Source organism: Rhinolophus sinicus, chromosome X (assembly GCF_036562045.2).
Source record: "Rhinolophus sinicus isolate RSC01 chromosome X, ASM3656204v1, whole genome shotgun sequence".
Taxonomy (NCBI): domain Eukaryota; kingdom Metazoa; phylum Chordata; class Mammalia; order Chiroptera; family Rhinolophidae; genus Rhinolophus; species Rhinolophus sinicus.
In genome coordinates, this window is record NC_133768.1 from 81,990,534 (window position 1) to 82,010,525 (window position 19,992).

The following is a 19,992-nucleotide window of genomic DNA, read 5'->3' on the forward strand; positions in this document are numbered from 1 at the left end:
AAGTGGGATTCATCCCTGGTATGCAAGGGTGTTCAACATCTGGAAATCAATTAATGTGATACACCACATTAATAAAATGAAAAATAAAAATCATATGATCATATCAATAGATGCAGAAAAAGCATTTGATAAAATCCAGCAGCCATTTATGATAAAAACCCTTAAGAAAGTGGGAATAGAGGGATCATATCTCAACATAATAAAGGCCATATATGATAAACCCACAGCTAACATCATACTCAATGGGGAAAAGCTAAAACCATTCCCCTTAAGATCAGGAACAAGGCAAGGTTGCCCACTTTCTCCACTTCTATTCAACATAGTGCTGGAAGTTCTAGCCACAGCAATCAGACAAAAAAAAAAAAAGAAATAAAAGGCATCCAAATTGGTAAGGAGGAAGTAAAATTGTCATTATATGCAGATGACATGATACTATACATAGAGAACCCTAAAGACTCCACCAAGAAACTATTAGAGCTGATAGATGAATTTAGTAAAGTAGCAGGATACAAAATTAATATTCAGAAATCAGTTGCATTTGTATATACCAATAATAAAACATCAGAAGGAGAAATTAAAAAAACAATCCCATTTACAATTGCTTCAAAGACTATAAAATACCTGGGAATAAATTTAACCAAAGAAGTAAAAGATCTGTACTCAGAAAATTATAAGACACTGAAGAAAGAAATGAAAGAAGATACAAATAGATGGAAACACATACCATGTTCATGGGTAGGAAGAATTAATGTACTTAAAATGTCCATACTGCCTAAGGCAATATACAGATTCAACGCAATTTCTATCAAACTACCAATGACATTTTTCACAGAAATAGAACATATAATCGTAAAATTTATATGGGACCATAAAAGACCCCGGATAGCTTCAGCAATCTTGAGAAATAAGAACAAAGTGGGAGGTATAAGAATACCTGACATCAAATTATACTACAAGCCTACAGTAATCAAAACAGCATGGTACTGTCATAAAAACAGACACATAGATCAGTGGAACAGAATAGACAGCCCAGAAATAAATCCATGCCTATATGGTCATTTAATCTACAACAATTGGAAGCAAGAATTTACTGTGGGGTAAAGACAGTCTATTCAATAAATGGCGCTGGGAAACCTGGACAGACACATGCAAAAAAAAAAAAATGAAGCTGGACCACCTCCTTACACCATATACAAAAATAAATTCAAAACAGCTTAAAGACTTAAATGTAAGACCTGAAACCATAAAATTACTAGAAGAAACTATAGGAAGAAACTTTACAGAAATTACCTGGAGTAAGATTTTTACTGATATATCCCCTCGGGCAAGGGAAGTAAGAGAAAAAATAAACATGTGGGATTACATCAAACTAAAAAGCTTTTTCACAGCAAAGAAAACCATCAATAAAACAAAAAGGGATCCTACTGAATGGGAAAAGATATTTGCCAACGATATATCCGATAAGGGGTTAATATCACAAATTTATAAAAAACACTCACTCAACTCAACTCCAAAAAACCAAACAACCCAATTTAAAAATGGGCAGAGGACATGAAGAGACATTTTCCTGAAAAGGACATACAGATGGCAAACAGACATATGAAAAAATGCCCAAATCACTAATCATCAGAGAAATGCAAATAAAAACCACAATGAGATACCATCTCACCCCAGTCAAAATGGCTATCATCAATAAATCAACAAACAACAAGTGCTGGCGAGGATGTGGAGAAAAGAGAACCCTGTGCACTGTTGGTGGGAATGCAGATTGGTGCAGCCACTATGGAAAACAGTTTGGAGGTATCTCAAAAATCTGAAAATGGAACTACCTTATGATCCAGCAATTCCACTCCTAGGTATCTATCCGGAGAAATCCAAAACTCTAATTCAAAAAAATTTATGCACCCCTATGTTTATTGCAGCACTATACACAATAGCCAAGACCTGGAAACAACTGAAATGCCCATCGGTAGATGACTGGATTAAGAAACTGTGGTACATTTATACAATGGAGTATTACGCAGCCATAAAGAAGAAAGAAACCTTACCATTTGCAACAACATAGATGGACCTAGAGAACATTATGTTAAGTGAAATAAGTCAGACAGAGAAATACAAATACCGTATGATTTCACTTATATGTGGAATCTAAAGAAAAGAATAAATGAATGAACTAATCAGAAACCGTTTCAGAGACATAGAGGAAAAACTGAGGGTTGCTAGATGGGAGGGGGTGCTGGGGATAAGGGGAAAGGTGAGGGGATTAGAAAGCATAGTTAGTAACCGCAAGATTACCACAGGATCACGAAAGTTAATTTGGGGAATGTAATCAATAATGTTTTAAAGATTTTGTAGGGCATCCGATGGACACTTGTCTCATTAGGGAGATCACCTCAGGGAAGATGTAGATGCCTTATCACTGCACTGTACACCTGAAGCTGAAGCTGAACAATAATGAATGTCAACTACAAGTTTATATATATATATACATATATAGTTACAAGAAGTGGTGTACAGCATTAGGAATAGAGACAGTGGAAACGTAATGGCTGTATGTGATATCAGAGGGGTAGTAGAAGGTGGGAGGGGGCTTGTCACTGTGTAAGGGATATAAATGATAAATGTCTAACTATTACATTGTTTTGTACACCTGAAACTAATTTTTTTTAAACCGTAATTGAAAAATTTTTAAAGGGCGAAAAAGTTGAAGAGAATAAGAGGTCCAAATTTCCAGGTACAAAATAAATAAATCATGGGGATGTAATATACAGCCTAGGAAGTATACTCAATAATATTGTGATAGCATGGTAGTGTCAGATGGTCGCTGGACTTATCATGGTGATCACTTTTTTAGGCATATATGAGTAAATGTTGAATAACTATGGTGTACCCTTGAAACTAATATAATATTGTATGTTAGCTATATTTTTAATAAAAATCATTTTAAAAAAAGAGTGAAGTGTTTCTAGACGTCTCTTCATATACACATTTGCTCATTACGCACACATACACTCTTTCATTCACTGCTTCTCTATGACCTGCTGCCTCACATCGGGCTTGGGACCAATGTAGCATCTTTGACTACCCTACCTCCCCTAGAAAAACTGCAAGGAAATCTTAGACCATGAGTGGGCTTAGAAACTCTTGTCATTTCCAGGCTATGCATCCACCAGCGTGCAGCTGTTCGATTGGCTCTCTGGTGCTAAGCCCTCCCTGATCAAAGGATCACATTAGCACTGGATGTAGCCAAGTTTGTCAGAAACCAATCCTCTTGTCCACTGAACATATCTAGTGATTATTGATTTGCTCCCTGGTGTCAAAAAGAAGAAAACACATCCAAAATTCCAAACAAAAGTTGACCTTATTTAAAAAGCCATGAAACACATTACATCAGTTTCCATTAAAAAATCACATGGAGGAATGGAATTTGTCCATTCTATCAGATACAGCTTAATACAGTCTTGGAAATAGATACTAGCTCTATTGTACAGTCCAGAGGAGGGCTGACTGTTTTGTTACGATTGATTGTTTCAATGGATGAAAAAAGCCAATCTCCCTTCCTAACTCCTGAGTAACATTCTCCAGGGTTTCTCCCTGCGCACATTAAGCAAGAGACTGGGGTCAGGGGTGATCTTCAGGTCTCCTAAATTATACTCTTAATTAATTTATGCTCCTTGCAAAAGAAAGACCTATCTCACGTCCTTAGAAAAACACCCTTCCTCATATATGAAATCATTCACGCACTGACACTCACTCTCTCCATCCCTCCTACCCCCACCTCCATCAGAGAGGTGTACATGCACACACCATCTTACTATGGAGAGTGCATCAGACTAAATGGACCATTTTGGAGGGGGTGGGGGCAAGTAAGAAGTGGAAATGTAGAACTTTAGTAGAGACAGCCCTTGTCAATTTGTAGAGATTACACAGAGTAAACCCACATGCCCCTCCCCCACCCTACCTTGCAGTTTTTAGCTGGGCTAGTCTTAGCCTTACTTAGAGCTACAAGGCAATAATCTATAATGGTATGATTTGTGAGGTATGAAACAAGCCCCACTGTCGAAAACCATCTCCCCTACTAGCAAAGCTGTCTGAAATTCCTCACATTCAATGCACTCATCAAGGTCCTTCTTTTTTTTCTTAGTTTCAGGTGTACAAAACAATGTAATAGTTAGATATTTACACCCTTCGCAAAGTGATAACCCCCCACTCTACTACCCTTTGACATCGACTATAGCTGTTAAAATTCCATTAAATAGATTTACACACACACACACACACACACACACACACAAAGGGTGCCAAAAAATGTATACACATTTTAAGAAAGGAAAACTGCATTAAGATTGTAATACTCAAAAAATACTAATAACAAAAGATGAATACAAATCACGTTTGACTTCTGCAATTACAAAAGGTGCTCAAAGTGGTTACCATCAGCGTCCAGACACTTCTGATTATAACAAACTACTACTGCTTGAGCAACATTGACCAAAGTGTCCACTAGTATACAATTTTTGTCACCCCCAGTGTGTGTGTGTGTGTGTGTGTGTGTGTGTGTGTGTGTGTATTCAGGGAATGTGGAGTACAACATAGGGAATTAAGGACCTTCTTAAGGACCTTCTATGTGCTAACTGTTAATGGGCAGTATAACCTGAAAAATTTTGGTAGGATGTATTTTCATTGTCATTTGTTTCTATGTATCTTTTGATCTCTCCTCTAACTTCTTTGACCCAGTCGTTCTTTAAAAGTATGTTGTTTTATCTCCATGTATTTGTGTTTTTCCCCCCTTTCCTTTTGCAGTTGATATCCAATTTCAAAGCCTTGTGATCAGAGAATATGTTTGGTATGATTTCAATCTTCTTAAATTTGCTGAGACTTATTTTATGTCCCAATATATGGTCTGTCCTTGAGAATGTTCCGTGTACACTAGAAAAGAATGCACAGTCTGATGTTTTAGGATGAAGTGCTCTATAAATGTCAATTATGTCCATTTCATCTAATGTGTCATTTAGGGCTGCTATTTCGTTATTTATTTTCTGTTTGGACGATCTATCCATAGCTGTCAATGATGTATTTAAGTCCCGTGGTATAATTGTGTTTTGGTCAATTTCTTCCTTTAGTTCTGTTAGTAGTTGCTTGGTATATTTCGGTGCTCCCTGATTGGGGGCATAAATATTGATGACTGTTATGTCTTCTTGTTGTACAGTCCACTTCACCATTATGAAATGTCCATCTTTGTCTCTTGTTATCTTTTTCAACTTGAAGTCTGTTTCATCTGATATCATTATGGCTACACCTGATTTTCTCTGGATACCATTTGCTTGGAGTGTCAATTTCCACCCTTTCACTTTGAGTCTATGCTTGTCCTTGTAGCTGAGATGTGTCTCTTGAAGACAGCATATGGTTGGGTTTAGTTTTTTCATCCAATCTGCTACTCTGTGCCTTTTTATTGGTAAGTTCAGTCCATTTACATTTAGTGTGATCATTGATTTGTGAGTATTTTCCTCATTCTATCTTTAGTTTTCTGGTAAGGCTGTGTCTCCATTGTTTCTTTGCCTTTTTGTTGTTGTCTATTATTTCTGTGTGGTGGTATTCTGTGATGTTTCCTTCTGTTCCTTCTTCTATTACAGTACATATTTCAGTTCTTGATTTTTTTTCTGAGTGGTTACCCTTAAGTTTATGTAAAAGAAAGTTTGGTATTTAGAGTATTCTGTTTTCTTCAGCACGCTTACTTTCTCCATTCCTGTATTCCAGTTCAGGCCTTTACTCTCCCCCTTTTTGAGTTTTGGTTGCCACAAATTGTCCCTGTTGATGGTGGTCGAATAGCTTCGGTTAGTATTTCTCGTAGTGCAGGTCATGTATTGGAAAATTCCTTCAGCTTCTGTAGCTCTGGACAAGTCTTTATTCCTCCTTCGTATCTAAAGGATATCTTTGCTGGATATGTTATTCTTGGCTCATAATTTCTCTCTTTCAATAGTTTGAATATTTGGTTCCACTCCCTTCTGGCTTGTAGAGTTTCTGCTGAAAAATCTGATGATAATCTAATAGGCTTTCCTTTGTAAGTTACCGTCTTCTTTTCCCTGGCTGCCTTGAGGATTCTTTCTTTGTCGTTGATTTTAGACAGCTTCAATACAATGTGCCTTGGAGAAGGCCTGTTGGGATTGAGGTAACTAGGTGTTCTATTTGCTTCTTGGATTCGAGGGTCCAGTTCTGTCCACAAGTTTGGGAAGTTCTCATCGACAATTTGTTTGAATATATTCTCTGTTCCCCTCTCTCTTTCTTCTCCTTCTGGTATGCCCATTATTCTTATATTGCTCTTTCTGATGGAGTCAGAAAGTTCTTGTAGAGTTCTTTCATTTCTTTTAAGTCTCAAGTCTCTTTCTTCTTCCATCTGTGTAATTTCCAGGTTTCTATCTTTGATGTCACTGATTCTTTCCTCCATCTGGTCAACTCTACTACCTAAGCTGGTTATTTCATTCTTAATTTCTTCTATTGAGTTCTTAATCTCCAGAAATTCTACTTGGGGTTTTTTTAAAAATTTCAATCTCTTTCGTAAAATGCTCATGCTGTTCTTTGTGTTTTTGTGTTCATTTAACTGCCTATCTGTGTTTTCTTGCATCTCGTTGAGTTTTTTCAGAAGAGCAATCTTGAATTCTCTGTCATTTAAGTCACATATTTCTGTATCTTTAAGTGCCTTTTCTGGAGGGTTTTCACTTTCTTTCTGAGCTATCTTGTTGCCTTGGTTATTCATGGCGATTACTGATTTATTATTTCTCTTCCTAGACATCTATGGGAGTGGCTTCTGCAACAGGTTTATAGGAAGCAGTCTTTGTTTTGTTTTCTAGTACTTGTTGGTAGAATGTTTTATTTTTTTCTCCGACTGCAGCTTATTTTTCTTCTCCCACAAGGTAGTGCTATGTTTTCTCTGCACTATTCCAGCTTCTCACACAATGGGGGGATTCCCTGGGAGACGGGCTTCTCCTCTGTTAATAGTTCGTCTAGGTCACAGGGCGCAGTGTCCCGGTGGGTATGCGGAGAGCTTTTGATGTTCCAAAGCTCTTCCAGCTCCAGATTCAGAGCCCGTATGTTTCAGCAGTTCTGTTTACTCCTCCAGGGATCCGCCCAGATAGGTGGGGTCAGGGGCCGGGTGAGTTGTGAGAGGTGGCCCAGAGCAACGGCAGCGGCGACCGCCACCAAAGCCGTTCCTGCTTCCACAGCTCCCCCGCCCCCCGCCGCAACTTGTTGGGCTGCGAATCTGTGTCTGTGTTCCACAGTTCTCAGAACAGCAAATGTTCTGTTGTTTTGATCTGACATTGCCACTGCCCCGCTCCCAGCACCAGGCAGGTGGGGGCGGGGCGAGCTCTGGGAGGGTAGGGAGGGGGCGGCCAGTCTCAGTGCCTAAGGCTTCCGTTCTCTGCTCGGCAGTGAGGGCTTAAACCACTGTTTTCAGCCTTATTCCCTCAGTCTTTTCTCTGAGGTCTCCACCGTGAGCTTTGGGTTCAGTTGAGTCACATGCTACCCCCTCAGCCCTGTGGGCCACAAGCGGAGCCCTAGCAGTCCGAGTTCTTCCCTCTCCCGCAGCTGCGGTAGTTCCGGGATGCAGCGAGTTCAGAGCACTGAGCTAGGTCTGCGTCCTGTGCCCGCGTGGCTCCGTCTCTGCACCTCTCCCTTTCCTCCTCCCCCCGCTCACGGGAATCTCCCACCTGTAGGTGACTTCGGTAGTGGGCCTCTTTGTCTTGCCTGTCTGCTATGCAGGGAGTCCTTTGTGGAGTTTTTGTTGTTCGATTCGTTGTAAATTCCAGGGGAGCTTTACAGAGGCTCACCTCAGGCCGCCATTTTCCCTCCCCTCTCCTCACTATCTGTGATTTCAATCACACATTCCTAGGTCTAGCTCCCCTTGCCCAGTAACCAAAAATCCATAGTTTGAGGGCCAGGCAAGCAAAGCAGACCAAGTTTCCTGAAGATGTAGGCTGTCCTTATGTTATGAAAGAGGCCTCCAGCTCCTCACTAGTGGTAGATGCCACGTCTCAAGTTCTTGTAGCTGTAATATGGAATGGTATCCCTGATCTATTGCCCCCTCCACCCAGGGCTCTTGGGGAATGAGGTGTCCATTTGCCATGTTCCAACCCACTGAACTGTGCAGCCCCGATGACAAGCTTTCACATGAGCACAGAGAAAGGCCCCCAGGACATGGTCACATTGGCAACGGTTGCTGACCCAGCCCCCAAGGGCAGGGAGGCCAAGAGTCCCTGGGACCAAAGGCCCACCAGTGATTTGGCTGCCAAAGGGGGACCTGAACCAAGCTACCTCCCTTTCCCCTCTCTCCATCCCCCTCTACCACCACACCAGAGCTTACCTAGGCTCAGTTTGTTGATCTGCCTGAATCGGCTTCAGAGAAGAGATGTTAATATTGGTGCTTGACACCTTTGGTTTCAGCCTCCTACCTCTGTGGGCATCTTCAGGCTCTTTTTTCTTCTTCTTGCCAAAAAAACTCTTAAGGGCTTTAAATTTGGATTTCTTCTTTCCTGGAATTTGGGAATGAAAGTGAGGCAGAATATGATGGTGGAAGAGAAGACAGGAGAGGAAACAAGAGCTTTGTAACAGGAAGGAGGACTGTGATCCCTGCAGAGCTTGGCCTGTGCCCCCAGGGACCACAGCACCATTCATTTGGTTTGCTCTCTTTTTAATAACTCAGTAACAAAATTTCTGAGTTTCTGGTGAGAGCAGAATCTCAGGCCCCACCTTATAGTCTTTGGGCAGCCTCTACTTGGGTCCAACTCACCAGGCATTCACTTTTCTCTCAATTTCAACTATTAACACACACTTATTTCCTGGCCCTAAGAAGTTCATTCATATGCAGCAATTATTGAGCCAACATAAGCACTTGGTACCCTCGATTCCACTCTGGTGGCTAGAGTCATCACAATCCAGCTGGGGAGCCAAGCTTCCACATGTGGAATCCAAGTGGGAGTTAGTACTTCCCAGGACTTCAGGACCCTTGGAATTCCATGTGAGAGTTGGTAACGCCCAGCCTGTGTGCTGAAAGGATGTAGACCCAAAGAGTGAGTGTGGTCAGTTGTTGCCATCAGGGAAGAGTTCCTTGAAGAAGGAATTTATGAGCAACGAAGAGGGCTTGGAATTGGGAAGACAAAAGGGCCTGTAGGCAGGCCCTCTTTAGCATCCCCTTTAGCAACTAGCAAAGTGCAAGGTATGCAGTAACACTCGAGGGACGACTGAGTCCATTGATGGGTACAGAACACCAATACAGCTTGTCACTTCCCTTAAATTAGGATCACTATGTAGAGTCATCCTGAAGAATCTTATAATTTAAGCACTGGGCCTTAATGGGGTTAATGTAAATTGTAAATAATGCAGGTGAAGAGCTTAGCATAATATCTGACATGTAGCAAATGCTAAAAATGTGAGCTAGTATTAGGGAATCAATAATTACTTGTTTATTAAGACCAGATTCAATTTTATCTATAGAATTGATCTATCCATTATATCTTTCTATCTATAGACAAGGGGAAACAGCCCCATATCTATAACTCAACAGTGAACTCTAAGATATACATGATTAGAAGCAGAAGCCAGCATGGGGTAGGACAATGAAAAGACTATACAGGACTGTTTGCTTGACAATTGCTGCTTAAGTAATTTCAGTTTTAGATGATTTGGGCAATTTCTCACCTACTAGGATGTACCTATAAAAGGTCATGGTTAGGACAAACTTGGTAATTCTATGTAGAGATAGAAAGAATAAAACATGAAGATACAGCAGAAAATCTATATTTTCCCCAGTTCCTTTCCTCAAATTTTTTCAGGAAAAAAAATTAAACTAATCTCCCTGACAATAAATTAATATTTAAATTGATATCTGACTTCATAGAACTACTGTGAAGATTCAACGTGAAAGTGCTGAAAAGTATACAGTATACAGTACACAGTACCCTGGCTCTAAAATAATCTATATTTTGCTATATGGCCTTCTCTTTTCATCTCCCCACCCGCAAATGATTTTTAAAATCTATGCAATAGTGAGGTTTTTATATAAAACCTTCATTGCCATACTAATTATGACAATCAGCTTTTGCGGGAAAATATTTACCAACTGGATCTCTGGGGAAAATGCTCATATTTATAGTATATGCCTAATTTCTGCAGTGTAAGTACTCCCACCATGGTAAATCTCAACTTACTAACATGACATTTGGGAAGAGATGTGCGCAGTCTCCCAAGTCAATGTGAGCCAGCTCCAACACACCACTAAATAATTCCTGCCCAGTGAGGACGAATTGGGTATTGTCCTGTCACACACAGGAAGGAGGCATGCTACATTTTAGCTCTTGCAGGCATTGCCATTTTTCAAACAGAAGGAATAAAACTGATTGATTCTTGACAGGTGGATCTGCTTCTGGCCTCCTGAAACTTTATGCTCAGCATTAGGAAACAGTGATTATTGTTCCTCTTGCTTCAAAATCCCAGAATGGAAAGGAGGAAGGCAAGGCTGGAGGATTTGGAGTTGTAAATCTGCTTCTCATAAACCAGCAAAGACAGGGAAAAAAGAATTGCTCCACTTGTGACACAATCTATAAACACTTAATAACTGAATCAAAATACTTCTAATAAACTTTTCAGGCTTCAAAACTGAATGTACCAACCATAACCATTGTATGAGCAAACAAAATTATGCATTAACATATTTATGTGTTTCTAAATTAACAAAATGACTAGTGATTCTAGAACTGTAACAAGTGCTAAAAATTAAGTTTGCATACATTCCTATTTTCCCTCTAATTTCCTTTTTTGCTGGGCAGAAACAACTTATTTTCCCATGACGATTCAGATTCCCTTAAGCAGTGCGTGTCTCTTTCAACCTTAGACATTAGAAGGAAAAGGATGTTTCCATTGCCCCCTGTGGGGTAGTCTGGGTATGACGGTGGTATAGCTTTGTTGGTGGGGTCCTGGGAAACACCGAAAGATGGTAACCACCACACATGGTAGGTTAGCTGATCATTGATCTAGGGCAGTGACTTGGAAGCTGAACACAGCCTTACTGAGCAACCCATTGGCAGAGAGCCAATGTTAGTTGCAAGAGTCCAAGTCATCAGCCTGCTTTGGCTTAGGAGACCTTCCCATCCCCAACCACATCAGACCCCATGTATGGAGATGAGCCCTGGGAGTGAGCTACAAAGCTGAGAACTGTCCACATGTTATGTTACTTTTGAAACCCTAATGGAACCCGAGACAGTTGCTATACATTCAAATGTATAAATTGGCCTTTCAAGCTTTCTTTTTTAAAGGGGTACCTTTAAATTGCCAGCAGCTGAGGCCTGTGTGGGTTGGTTTCAGAAGCTGCTAAAAGTGTAAAGCGTAGATAGACATAGACAGCAGGTTTGGGTCAAAACCCACATTTGTATTCAGCAATATTTATGTAAATCGCCTATACAGTGGGTACCTTATGTCCCCACAAGGTGCAGCAGTAGTAGTCAGTGAGCTGACAGCTGACAGATGACAGCTGTCTGGACTTCTCCTATAACAAAGCCATTGATTTCCCTGTCCAAGCCCAAGAACTATGTATTCTCAAACAGGAAGTAGCTTTCAACATCCTCATGCAATGAGAGCCTGCAATGCGTTACACGCCATTTGAAAACATCCCATGGAAGGCAGGATTTTCCCCCAGAGAAGAAAACACTACTAAATCCAATGACAATATCATTGTTTTGGGGTTGTATATTTGCTTAGCCACCATGCACACAGGCAGCCCAACTGGATGAACTTAGTGAGCTTTAAAAATGCATTGCATAATGGTGACCTTCTTCTCTTGCATTGCTGCTTGGAAAGGAACATTTCTAACTAATCTTTCTTCCCTTCAACATTCCAACAGCCACCTTAATCCTCTGGCTATGATGACTAATACTAAAAGTGTACCAGGTGAGCGGATGGCTCAGTTGGTAAGAGCGCGGTGCTCTTAACAACAGGGTTGCCAGTTCGATCCCCACATGGGCCACTGTGAGTTGTGCCCTCCACAACTAGATTGAAGACAACTACTTGACTTGGAGCTGATGGGTTCTGGAAAAACACACTTACAACAAATAAAACATTTAAAAAAAATGTACCCAAATATTTTCCAAAAAAAATCTTGGAAACAGAGAAAAGGCATTTCCTTACCTCCACTCTTCATCAAGCTGTGCCACATTGCCATCATCTTTTGTAAGTATCTGGCTAGCTCATAGCCAAATAGATAGGTCAGTTGCTTGGGGCTTCCTTGGTGAGGAGGCCAATCATTCATTTATTTATTAATTCATTCGTTAAATATTTTTTAGTGTCTATCACTCTTTCTCTCTGAGACCCAATACTAAACAATGGTGACACTGAGATGAAAACCCAAGCTGTGCCCTGAAGGATCCATGCAACAAACTCTGCATTCCCCACCCCACATCATTAGTGAAGTCAGGCCTCCAGGAAGCCACAGAAAGTTTCCCCTCTCTCTGTCCTTCCAGACCAAGTCTCTGTCCCATACACTACTAAGAAAATTCAGCAAAAAATGAAGAACAACCAGTGAACTATTAAATTCAGTTCTGTCTTTAAGTTTAGTGTCTCATATTATGTCTTATGGTTCCTCCCCCTCCCCTGCTTTTTTCGAATCAATAAAGCATATCATTGTTTAGTGGCTTTTGCATCCCTTTTTATTATCCCACTCATGGTCAACTATCACTCAAAGGTGGCACCATAATTTAGGCAATAGATGCACATCTGAGTAAGTTTTACAAAACCAAGTTTTGTAAATTGAATCCTATTTAACAGAAGCCTGTGGTGGCATCTTTTGTTTCTATCCCTTTTACTCCTCAAATTACAAATTATCTGTTGGTTAGATCTGGATTGATATCTACAGTAAAACCTCAGTTGAATCTCCCAGATCATGGGCTGCTCTGATTTTTTTTCCAATTAAGCAGAAATATTTCTCCTGCCTTAGTAAGTAGAACCTGATAACCATCCCCAAAGAAGATTGCAGGGCCTCTGACAAACCTTTTGACTATCAGAGTTGGAGATGAAAGAGAAGAGGTTAGAAGACTGAAAAGTAAATGTGGACTGAGCTTAATGTTATTAGAAATTTGATGTGAACATTTTTTCTTGTGACTTGATACTCATTCCCAGAGTTGTTAAACACAGTAAGTAAGTCTAGTTCTAGTTATCAACATTTTAAAAAAAATTTTATTTTTATTTTTTTAGTTATCAACATTTTATTGACTACTTACGCTTATCACTGGCCTCCAAAACTTCCAGACTACCAGAAGCTTCATATAGTGATTCGGCCATAGTAGGGTCACTAAAGTAAAATGCAAAGTGAAAAAAGCAAAAGATCATCATTTGATATCCAGTACATAACACAATCATTTTACCCTACCCCTTATTCTTCAGTTAGAGTCTTAATTATTCAAGAAAAGTATACAAAGGGAATTACCATTAAAGACAATTATCTTTCCTGAAAAAACGACAATGATTCTATTTAAATGAAATGTCCAGAATAGGCAAATACATGGAAAAAGAAAAGAGTCTTACTTAGAGTTGAGGGGTTAGGTTTTGTTTCCGTTTTTTGAGTGACAGAATACAGGGTTTATTTTTGAGGTGATGAAAATTAATTGTGGTGATGGTTACACAAATCTTTGAATATATTAAAATGCATTGAATTGTATACTTTAAGTGGATGAATTGTATAGTATGTGAATTATATCTCCATAAAGCTGTTACCTCCCCCCCCAAAGAAAGACAAGTGTAAAACACCTGATCTATTGCTCTGTTAGGGCCCATTAGTTTTGGAGGCCAATTATTATTCATGGGTGCACTCAGGGAGACAAAAATGTATTAATAAGCCATAAAGGAAAAGATTAAGACATTTGATTACATAAAAATATATAACTTTGGCCACAAAAAGTAAACAGTCAACAGAAGAATAACAAACTAGGTAACAATACTTGCAACAAATATAGATAGAGGTACCAATTTTCTTAATTTGTCAAGAGCACACATAAATCGATAAAAGACAAACAATTCAGTATAAAAAGGGGCAAAAGATACAATAGTTTATAGAAAAAGAAATATAAATATCTAATAACCACATAAAGACTGGCTCACTGCCACTTGTAATTAAAGAAATGTAAATAAAAATATCAAATTAACATTTTCACCTATCAGGTTGTCAAAAAAGTTTTAATTTTGATGATGCTCCATTGCTAACAAGAATGGGGAAAATAGACACTCTCATACATTATGGAGTGTGAATTGGTCTGTGAAGAGCAATTTTGCAGTATTAAAATTTTTTAAATACATATATCGTTTGATCCAGTAGCATCACTGCTAGAACTTTACTCTGTAGATACATTCACACTTGAATACAAATATATACATGCATGAATGTTTATCACAGCATTGTTTTAAGTAACCAAAAATGAGAAACAACCAAAGTGACCATCAGAAGGATAATTCTCCCGTGGCTCTGATTCTATGTCATGGGAGCATTATCTCTTCTTGTGCTCTTTTCCATTAGTGCAGATAATCAATTAAGAGTCAACTGTAAATTTTCCATTCAACCTAGCCTTCTAGTAATAGCTAGCAGTGATAAGTCTAGGGAAACATGCCAGTTGATAAACCTTCTAAACCAATGTTGACTGACATTTTTTATGGGAAGAAGGTGGAAAACGGTGGTTTAAGCCCTCACTGCCCAAGAGAAAGAAAGCCTTAGGCACTGAGACTAGCTACCCCCTCCCAATCATCCCAGAGCTCACCCTGCCCACACCTGACCAGTGCTAGAAGCAGAACAGAAGCAGTGTCAGATCAAAATAACAGAATATTTCCTGTTCTGAGAACTGTGGTCTGCAGACACAGATTCGCAACCCAACCAGTTCCAGCAAAGGGGAGGGAGCTGTGGAAGCAGGACTGGCTGTGGTGATGGTCACCGCCATTGATCTGGGCCACTTCTCACAACCCACCCCACCCATGTCCCCACCTATCTGGGAAGATAACTGCAGGAATAAACAGAGCCGCTGAAACAAACTGGCTCTGAATCTGACGCAAGAAGAGCTTTGGAAGTTCAGAAGGTCTCCACATCCCCACGGGAACGCGCTGCCGTATGATCCAGGCAAACTATTAACAAAGGAGAAGCCCTCATTCCAGGGAATCCCCCCATTGTGTGAGAGCTAGAATAGTTCAGAGAAAACATAACACTGCAGTGTGACAGAGAAAAAAAGGCTGCATTCGGAGAGAAAATAAAGCATTCTAGAAAAAGGTACTGGAAAACAAAAGAAAGAACTCTTCCTATCAACCTATTGCAGAACCCACTCCTGTAGATGTCTAGGAAGAGAAAAAATAAATCATTAATTGCCATGAATAACCAAGGCAACAAGACAGCTCAGAAAGAAAGTAAAAAGTCTACATTAAAGGAACTTAAAGATATGGAAACATGTGACTTAAATGACAGAGAATTCAAGATTGTAGTTCTGAAAAAACTCAATGAGATGCAAGAAAACACAGATCGGCAGTTTAATGAATACAGAAACACAATAAAAAAAACATGAAAATTTTACGAAAGAGATTGAAATTTTAAAAAAGAACCAAATAGAATTTCTGAAGATTAAGAACTCAATAGAAGAAATTAAGAATGAAATAGCCAGCTTAGGTAGTAGAGTTCACCAGATGGAGGAAAGAATCAGTGACATTGAAGGTAGAAACCTGGAAATGACATGGATGGAAGAAGAAACAGACTTGAGATGTAAAAGAAATGAAAGAACTCTACAAGAACTTTCTGACTCCATCAGAAAGAACAACATAAGAATACTGGGCATACCAGAAGGAGAAGAAAGAGAGAAGGAACACAGACTCTATTCAAACAAATAGTTAAAGAGAACTTCCCAAACTTGTGGACAGAACTGGATCCTGGAATCCAAGAAGCAAATAGAACATTTAATTATCTCAATCCCAACAGGCCTTCTCCAAGGTACATTGTATTGAAGCTGTCTAAAATCAATGGCAAAGAAAGAATCCTCAAGGCAGCCAGGGAAAAGAAGACGGTAACTTACAAAGGAAAGCCCATTAGATTATCATCAGATTTTTCAGCAGAAACTCTACAAGCCAGGAGGGAGTGGAACCAAATATTCAAACTATTGAAAGAGAGAAATTATGAGCCAAGAATAATATATCCAGCAAAGATATCCTTTAGATATGAAGGAGGAATAAAGACCTTTCCAGACATACAGAAGCTGAGGGAATTTTCTAATACACAACCTGCACTACAAGAAATACTAAAGGAGGCTATTTGACCACCATCAACAGGGACAATTTGTGGCAACCAAAACATAAAAAGGGGGAGAGTAAAGGCCTGAACCGGAATATGGGAATGGAGAAAGTAAGCGTGCTGAAGAAAATGGAATACTCTAAATATCAAACTTTCTTTTACATAAACTTAAGGGTAACCACTCAAAAAAAATCCAGAACTGAAATATATACTGTAATAAAAGAAGAAACAGAGGGAAACATCAGAGAATACCACCACACAGAAATAATAGACAACAACAAAAGAAAAGAAACAATGGAGACACAGTCTTACCAGAAAACTAAAGATAGAATGACAGGAAATCCTCACATATCAATAATCACCCTAAATGTAAATGGACTGAACTCACCAATAAAAAGGCACAGAGTAGCAGATTGGATCAAAAAACTAAACCCAACCATATGCTGTCTCCAAGAGACACATCTCAGCTACAAGGACAAGCATAGACTCAAAGTGAAAGGGTGGAAATTGACACTCCAAGCAAATGGTATCCAGAGAAAATCAGGTGTAGCCATAATGATATCAGATGAAACAGACTTCAAGGTGAAAAAGATAACAAGAGACAAAGATGGACATTTCATAATGGTAAAGGGGACTATACAACAAGAAGACATAACAGTCATCAATATTTATGCCCCCAATCAGGGAGCACCGAAATATACCAAGCAACTACTAACAGAACTAAAGGGAGAAATTGACCAAAACACAATTATACTAGGGGACTTAAATACATCATTGACAGCTATGGATAGATCATCCAAACAGAAAATAAATAATGAAATAGCAGCCCTAAATGACACATTAGATGAAATGGACATAATTGACATTTATAGAGCACTTCATCCTAAAACATCAGACTATACATTTTTTTCTAGTGTACATGGAACATTCTCAAGGATAGACCATATATTGGGACATAAAATCAGCCTCGGCAAATTTAAGAAGATTGAAATCATACCAAGCATATTCTCTGATCACAAGGCTTTGAAATTGGATATCAACTGCAAAAACAAAGCAGGAAAAAACACAAATACGTGGAGATTAAACAACATACTTTTAAACAATGACTGGGTCAAAGAAGAAATTAGAGGAGAGATAAAAAGATACATAGAAACAAATGAGTATGAAAATACATCCTAACAAAATTTTGGGATGCACCGAAAGAAGTTTTAAGAGGGAAAATATATCATTATGGGCTTATCTCAAGAAACAAGAAAAAATCCCAAATAGATAACCTCATGTTACACCTTAAAGAACTAGAAAAAGAAGAACAAATGAAATGTCAGCAGAATAAAGAAAATAATAAAAATCAGAGGAGAACTAAATGAAATAGAGAACAAAACAAGAATAGAAAAAATTAATGTGACAAAGTGCTGTTTCTTTGAAAAGATTAACAAAATTGACAAACCCTTGGCTAGACTCACTAAAATAAAAAAAAAGAGAAGACACAAATAAACAAAATCAGAAATGAAAAGGGGAAGTTATCGTGGATGCCACAGAAATACAAAGGATGATCCAAGAATACTATGAAGGACTATATGCCACCAAATTCAATAACCTAGAAGAAATGAACAACTTCTTAGAAACATATAGCCTTCCTAGGCTGAACCATGAAGAACTGGAAAATCTAAACAGACTGATCACCAGTAACGAAATTGAACCAGTCATCTAAAACCTTCCCAAAAGCAAAAGTCCAGGACCAGATGGCTTCACTAGTGAATTCTACCAAACCTTCAAAGAGATTCTAATACCAACCCTGCTCAAACTCTTCCAAAAAATTGAAGAAGAGACCGTGCTCCCTAACTCATTTTATGAGGCCAACATTACCCTGATACCAAAACCTGGCAAGGATAACACAAAAAAAAGAGAACTACAGACCAATATTTCTGATGAATACAGATGCAAATATCCTAAACAAAATTCTAGCTAATCGAATGCAACGATGCATTAAAAAGATTACTCATCACGGCCAAGTAGGGTTCATCCCAGAGGCACAAGGATGCTTCAACATCTGCAAATCCATCAATGTGATACATCACATAAACAAAATAAAGGACAAAATGCATATGCTTATATGAATTGATGCACAAAAAGCACTTGACAAAATACAACATCCATTTATGATTAAACACTTAATAAAATAGGTATAGAAGGAAAATACCTTAACATAATAAAGGCCATATATGACAAACCCTCAGCTAATCTCATAATTAACAGTGAAAAACTGAAGCCCTTGCTCTACATTCAGAAACATGACAGACCTGTCCCCTATCACCTCTGCTTTTCAACGTAGTGTTGGAAGTCTTTGCCAGAGAAATCAGGCAAGAGAAAGAAACAAAAAGCATCCAAATTGGGAATGAAGAAGTTAAAGGGTCACTCTTTGCAGATGACATGATGCTATATATAGAAAACCCTAAAGACTCCACCAAAAAGCTATTAGAAACAATCAACGAATACAGTAAAGTTGCTGGCTACAAAATCAATGTACAAAAGTCCATTGCTTTCCTATATACTAACAATGAAATCTCAGAAAGAGAAATACAAAAAACAATTCCTTTTGCAATTGCAGCAAAAAGAATAAAATACCTAGGAATAAACTTAACCAAGGATGTGAAAGACCTATATGCTGAAAACTATAAGACATTTTTAAAAGAAATTGAAGAAGACACAAAGAAATGGAAAGACATTCCGTGCTCATGGATTGGAAGAATCAACATAGTTAAAATGGCCATATTACCCAAAGCAATATACAGATTTAATGCAATCCCCATCAAAATCCCAATGGCATATTTTAAAGAAATAGAACAAAAATCAGATTTGTTTGGAACCACAAAGGTCCCGAATAGCCAAAGCAATCTTAAGAAAAAAGAACAATGCTGGAGGTATCACACTCCCTGACTTTAGCTTATACTACAAGGCTACAATAATCAAAATAGCATGGTATTGGCAGAAAAACAGACACATGGACCAATGGAATAGAATTGAGAACCCAGAAATAAAACCACATAAATATGGACAGATAATTTTTGACAAAGAAGCAAAAAACATACAATGGAGAAAAGACAGTCTCTTCAATAAATGGTGCTGGCAGAATTGGATTGCCATGTGCAAAAGAATGAAACTGGACTGCTATCTGTCACCATGTACCAAAATTAATTCAAAATGGATCAAAGACTTAAGCATAAGACCTGAAACCATAAACTGCATAGAAGAAAACATAGGTACTAAACTTATGGACCTTGGGTTCAAAGAGCATTTTATGAATTTGACTCCAAAGGCAATGGAAGTAAAAGCTAAAATAAACGAATGGGACTATATGAAACTTAAAAGCTTCTGCACAGCAAAAGAAACCATTGACAAAATAAAGAGGCAACCAACTGAATGGGAGAAGATTTTTGCAAACAGTGCCTCCGATAAGGGGCTAATATCCAAAATATACAAGGAACTCATGCAACTCAACAACAAAAAAACAAACAACCCAATTGAAAAATGGGCAGAGGACCTGAAGAGACATTTCTCCAAAGAGGACATACAAATGGCAAATAGATACATGAAAAAATGCTCAACATCACTAATCATCAGAGAAATGCAAATAAAAACCACAATGATATATCACCTCACCCCAGTCAGAATGGCTATCATCAACAATAGAAATAGTA